Genomic DNA, 6,661 nt, shown 5'->3' with positions numbered 1-6,661 from the left:
CCTGAAGGTTTCATTCCGTTTGGACTCCGTTTGATATTCTTTTTCTGCGAATCACTGAAATACGCAAAAAACAGCAATTTGGGCTAGGCCTCCGGTTAAAAGGTTAGTCCCAAAAATGATATAAAAGTGTATAATAAAGCCCGTTAAACATCCAAAACAGAATATAATATAGCATGGAACAATCAAAAATTATAGATATGTTGGAGACGTATCACTTGGTGGGGGCCTCATGGGTTTCCTCGGCAAGGATCTTGCCGAGGATCGTTGTCTTCTAGTTCTTCATCTAGTCTTGTATGCTTCTGGTCTACACAAAGGTCTGCATGCCACCACGGAGACGCCTCCCGAGCCTTGGTTCCAATGTGGTTGATGGTGTTGGAACTCTTGGGCTCAAGGGTGGCAGCTCTGTTGGTGTCGGGCATGTTGCCCTGGCAAGGCTCTTGCCGGGGCTCGGGAGGCCGCCCCAGCAAGGGCCTTGCCGGGGGAGTTCTCCTCGGCCCTCTGCTCTTTGTGTTTTTGTCTTGGCGTTGATCTTGTTGTCTTGTGGTTTTGCTTCATGAAAGTGCAACTATCCCTGGGTGGTTTTGGTAATTCCTAACAACATATAGCTCATTGAGCTAATGCTATTTCAAGATAGATTAGAAAGTGGACCCTTCAAAATGCTAAGGACAAAAGATTGGCTCAAGCTCAAAGCACAAGACTCTACATTTTCTATTTTAGTGATCCAAGATCACATTGAGTCTATAGGAAAATCCAATACTATCAAAAGTGCTTAGTGATATGCTCCATAACCCTCCACTACTTTCTCATATCCACATATGTCCCAAACCACAAGTCCAACTCGGCCCCACCGATTCTTTCTATCCGGCGCCACCGAGTTCAGTTGACATAGCCACTGCCAGAAACCCTAGTCTTTTTGGTCTCACCGATAGGGCTCTCGGTCTCACCGAGATGGGATTGTAATCTCTCTGTTTCCCTTCGTAACGTTTCGGTTAAACCGAGATGTGCGATCGGTCCCACCGAGATTGCAATGCAAACACTTTGTTTCCTTTTCGTAACGTTTCGGTCCAACCGAGATGAGCGAGTCGGTCCCACCGAGTTTGCCTGACCAACTCTCTGTTTGACTATTACCAAAATCGGTCCCACCGAGTTTGTGTAATCGGTCTCACCGAGATTACGTTATGCCCTAACCCTAATGATATCTGTCCCACCGAGTTGACATGTCGGTCCCACCGAGAATCCTAACGTTCACATTTTGAACTAGATCGGTCTGACCGCGTTCTCTGAATCGGTCCCACCGAGTTTGGTCATTTGTGTGTAAGGGTTAGATTTTGTGTGGAGGCTATAAATACCCCTCCACCCACTCTTCATTCGTGGAGAGAGCCATCAGAACATGCCTACACTTCCAATACATATTTTCTGAGAGGGAACCACCTACACTTGTGTTGAGGTCAAGATATTCCATTCCAACCACATAAATCTTGATCTCTAGCCTTCCCCAAGTTGCTTTCCAGTAAAATCTTCTTTCTACCAAATCCAATCCTATGAGAGAGAGTTGAGTGTTGGGGAGACTATCATTTGAAGCACAAGAGCAAGGAGTTCATCATCAACACACCATTTGTTACTTCTTGGAGAGTGGTGTCTCCTAGATTGGTTAGGTGTCACTCGGGAGCCTCCGACAAGATTGTTGAGTTGAACCAAGGAGATTGTAAGGGCAAGGAGATCGCCTACTTCGTGAAGATCTACCCTTGTGAGGAAAGTCCTTCATGGGCGACGGCCATGGTGGGATATACAAGGTTGCTTCTTCGTGGACCCTTCGTGAGTGGAGCCTTCCGTGGACTCGCGCAACCGTTACCCTTCGTGGGTTGAAGTCTCCATCAACGTGGATGTACGATAGCACCACCTATCGGAACCACGGATAAAAAATCTCCGTGTCAACATTGCGTTTGCTCCCTCAAACTCATCCCTTTACCTTCATATGCAATTGTTTTACATTCTGCTGCTATACTCTTAGAATTGCATGTGTAGGTTGATTGCTTGACTTGTGCTAAGTTGTTAAAATCTGCCAAGAACTAAAATTGGGAAAAGGCTAGATTTTTATTTGGTCAAGTAGTCTAATCACCCCCCTCTAGACATACTTTCGATCCTACACTTCATCTGCCCCGCCAAGGGTGGCCAGGGGTATGGGGCTGCGACTGCCCGCGCACAAGTAAAGGGGTGCAAAAAGGGACCCCTACTTTTGTACACCGACAGTGTGGGAGGTCTTTCACCCCGGCCAGATCTTTGTGTTCGGCGGCTTTGCACTGCGGGCCAACTCGCTTGCCCATCTAGAGCAGATCGAGAGCTACGCCCCAGGTCACCAGACTAGTTTTGGAAATCTAGATTATGTCGCTGATATTCGAGGAGACTTGATCTTCCAAGGGTTCATGACCCCAACCTCCGCTATGGCCTTAGATCCAGAGCGCATTGCCAGGTCCGAAGACGGGGTTCTTAAGCCCGCCGGACTATCTGCGGCCACTAAGCCCAGTACGGGAGAGCTGGAGGAAGTAGCATTGCTGGCAACCATCAGGAAGTCGGACCCTTCTCCGGACACTGGCTCCGAACCCTCGGAGTCAACATCTGTGAGCTTGGCCAAGTCTCCTTCCCGCCGTACTCCACGAACTCTTTTCTCCCTGGCCAAACCTCGCCTTTAAGCGAGGCTCTGGACTTGATGCGATCCCTCGTCATAGCCACTATCGAGGTCTTAACTGACATGCTCGATTACGGCTCCGAAGACATTGACGGTATGGACGACGATGCCGGAGAAGAGCAGGCCCAAAACCTGCCGTTTACTGGACGCTGGACAGCCACCTCTTCGTATGACGTGTACATGGTGGATACACCCAAAGAGGGTAACAGCAATAACAAGAAGAATGCAGTCGAGGATAAACCTCCTCAGATACAACTAAACCGCTGACGTCAGCGGCGCCGCTCTAAATCACGCCGTGAAAAAGACAGCAATACCGGCACGAGAGACAAGAATACTCCGAACGATGCCGAAGACCAAGAAGAACCCGTCGAGCCAACCTCCGAACAGGACGATCGGGAAGATGGGCAAGTTAGCCCTGATGAGCAGGCCGTAAGCGAAGACTCGGAGGACAACAATTATCTTCCACTCTCCGAGGATGAGGTGAGCCTCGGCAATGAAGACTCTATCGTGCCAGAGGAACCTCTCGAGCAGGAGCGCTTTAAGCGCCGGCTAATAGCCACTGCAAGGAGCCTGAAAAAGAAGAAGCAGCAGCTTCAAGCTGATCAAGACCTACTCAACGACAAGTGGACTAATGTCCTGGCAGCCGAGGAACACGGCCTCGAGCGCCCAACCAAAAGTTACCAGAAGCGTAAACTGCTACCTCAATTTGATGATGAGGCACTGGAGCCCGTACCATCAATGCGTAACGCGGCTGACCGACCACCACGCGGCAGGGGGAAAACGGCAACTCAAGCCGAACACCAGCCCATACCACCTAGCCATCAAGGTAGAGACACAACAGCTCGGGGATATACATATGACCTGCGGCAGGACCTGGAAACAGGGCAGGTCAGACCAGATCGATCTAAGGATCGCGGGGGCGTGCCCCGACGCGCGACGACGGATATCTAGCCGGACATAACCACGTCCGAGCCGAAAACCGCAGACAGACTCCATCCGAGCTACGTCGCGATTTGGCCCGATATAGAGGCGCCGCACACCCCCTCTGCTTCACTAATGAAGTAATGGAGCACGAATTCCAAGAAGGGTTTAAACCCGCGAATATCGAATCATATGATGGAACAACAGACCCCGCGGTATGGATTGAGGACTTTCTTCTCCATATTCATATGGCCCGCGGCGATGATCTTCATGCCATCAAATACCTCCCACTAAAACTCAAGGGACCAGCTCGACACCGGTTAAACAGCCTGCCAGAAAACTCTATTGGCTGCTGGGAGGACTTGGAAGACACCTTCCACGACAACTTCCAAGGTACATACGTCCGACCTCCGGATGCCGATGACTTAAGTCACACAGTCCAACAGCCCGGAGAGTCAGCCAGGAAATTCTGGACTAGGTTCCTAACTAAAAAGAACCAGATCGTCGAATGTCCGGATGCCGAAGCCCTAGCGGCCTTTAAGCATAGCATCCGCGACGAATGGCTCGCCCGCCACCTTGGCCAGGAAAAGCTGAAGTCCATGGCAGCCCGCACGGCACTTATGACCCGCTTTTGCCCGAGCGAAGATAGCTGGCTAGCCCGTAGCAATAATAATGCAAGCAAACCTGGCACCTCTGAAGCCAGAAATAGCAACGGCAAGCCGACACGCAATAGGCACAAGCGCCGAAGCAACGGTGATAATACCGATGACACGGCGGTCAACGACGGATTCAGTGGCTCCAAGTCTGGCCAGCAGAAGAAGCCATTTAAAAGAAACAATCCGGGCTCATCCAGCTTGGACCGCATACTCGATCATCCATGTCAGATCCACGGCACCCCCGATAAACCAGCCAATCATACCCACAGAAGCTGTTGGGTCTTTAAATAGGCCGGTAAGTTAAATACCGAGAACAAGGAGAAAGGGTCACAAAGTGAGGACGACGACGAGGAGCCCCGTCCGCTGAGCACAGGGGGACAGAAGAAGTCCCCCCCCCCCCCAAGTTAAAACGGTGAGCATGATATACGTTACCCATATCCCCAAGAGGGAGCGCAAACGCGCGCTCAGGGACGTCTATGCGATAGAGCCAATTGCCCCAAAATTCAACCCATGGTCCTCCTGCCCGATCACTTTCGATCGCAGGGACCATCCGACCAGTATCCGTCATGGAAGTTCAGCCGCACTGGTCCTCGACCCAATCATTGATGGATTCCACCTCATGCGAGTCCTCATGGACAGTGGCAGTAGCCTCAACCTACTCCATCAGGATACAGTCCGCAAGATGGGCATCGATCCATCAAGGATCAAGCCCACAAAAGCTACCTTTAAAGGAGTAATACCAGGTGTAGAGGCCCGCTGCACGGGTTCAATCACATTGGAAGTCGTCTTCGGATCTTTGGACAACTTCCGAAGTGAGCACTTGATCTTCGATATAGTCCCCTTCCGCAGTGGCTATCACGCACTGCTCGGACGAACTGCATTTGCTCGATTCAATGCGGTGCCACACTATGCTTATCTCAAACTCAAGATGCCCGGACCACGCGGTGTCATAACAGTCAATGGAAACACTGAACGCTCCCTCCGTATCGAGGAGCACACCGCGGCCCTGGCAGCGGAAATACAGAGCGGACTTATCAAGCAGAATTTTAATTCAGCGGCCAAGCTCCCGGACACTGCCAAACGAGCCCAGACTACTCCACATCTTGACAGTCCAGCTCGTCAGGAGTTCGACTAGCAATTTGGCCTCCGTGTCAGTCTCGACCAAACGGCGGCATACGTACCACGCGTACATAACTACGCACTCAAGATACCATGGGCAAAGATGGAGGCACAACTTGATTGTGGTCCATAATACGGCTCGACCTTCCTCGGGCACACTTACTTTTTGTTTCTTTTTATCGTTTTTATGTTTCTTTTCCACAGGCCCCTCACGATGGCCTGATCATCGACCCTTTCGAAGGATGGACACACCAAGGCGGCAAGTAGCATAGACGTGTGGGGGAATCTCTAGTTGATCTTCTTGACGATCACTCTACCTGTTTTCAGGACCCGCATGCAGCTCCTCCTTGGTCTCGGCATGTTAAATAGGCCTGTTGCATATCGCACTATTTGTACAAATACACTTTGACGTATTAATCAAATTATAATGGAAATAGATTGCAGCCCAACTTATGTGGCTTACTACTTCATTTTATTTTGATATTCTTATCGATTGCACCCGTACACTTTGGTGCGGTTTAATTCGCCAGGGGCTTCATTGCGCTCCGTACTACGGCGACAAAGTCCGAACACTTTTTACAGTATAGTTGGGCACCCCGAATTTAGCATTATATACATCGGCTCCGAATCATGTCTTTGGTCAATAGTTGGGTTTCACGGCTCCTATGCTTGCTACCTTACGTTCCGTCCTATCGGCTAGGGTAGTAAAGGGAGAACTACTTCGATTGTGTTTCTAGTTTATCCGAGTAAACACCGCAGTAGAGAAAGCCGAAAACTGACTATCATGATGCGGCCAGAGCTGGTCAGCTATTCAGAGGTTAAAATCTCTTTCAATTTTTTTCCGCATTATGCGACGGATCGGCCTCCACCCGATCATGTGTCTACAGCACCCTAGTCTAGATTAACCTATCCTAACCAGAAGCTACGCCTACAGTTCTATTGTCAAACTCCTATGGCTAAGTGAAGGTGATAAAGCCACATAGTCCGATTGCCTGGTTCGCTGCGCTAAACACCTCCTTCAAGGACCACACTCTTGGATCAAGAGTGTTTAGGTTTCAACCCGAACACCCCCATACTACCTACGTGGGGGCTGAAGCCGACGACTGGCCAACTCTCAGATTTAATAAAACGGCCGCACACGAGGCGAAATTCTAATAAACAACAAGCATTATATTACATATCGACTTTGATTCATAATACATGATGGGATAACATGAATGTATTCATTCAAAGATAATGTATTTTGCGCACTGGCCCTCTACAATGCGGGATCCCTCCA

The sequence above is a fragment of the Triticum aestivum genome, chromosome 7D (genome assembly GCF_018294505.1).
Source record: "Triticum aestivum cultivar Chinese Spring chromosome 7D, IWGSC CS RefSeq v2.1, whole genome shotgun sequence".
Classification (NCBI taxonomy): Eukaryota; Viridiplantae; Streptophyta; class Magnoliopsida; order Poales; family Poaceae; genus Triticum; species Triticum aestivum.
The sequence above is the reverse complement of the archived record's forward strand: the minus strand, read 5'-3'. Positions refer to the sequence as shown.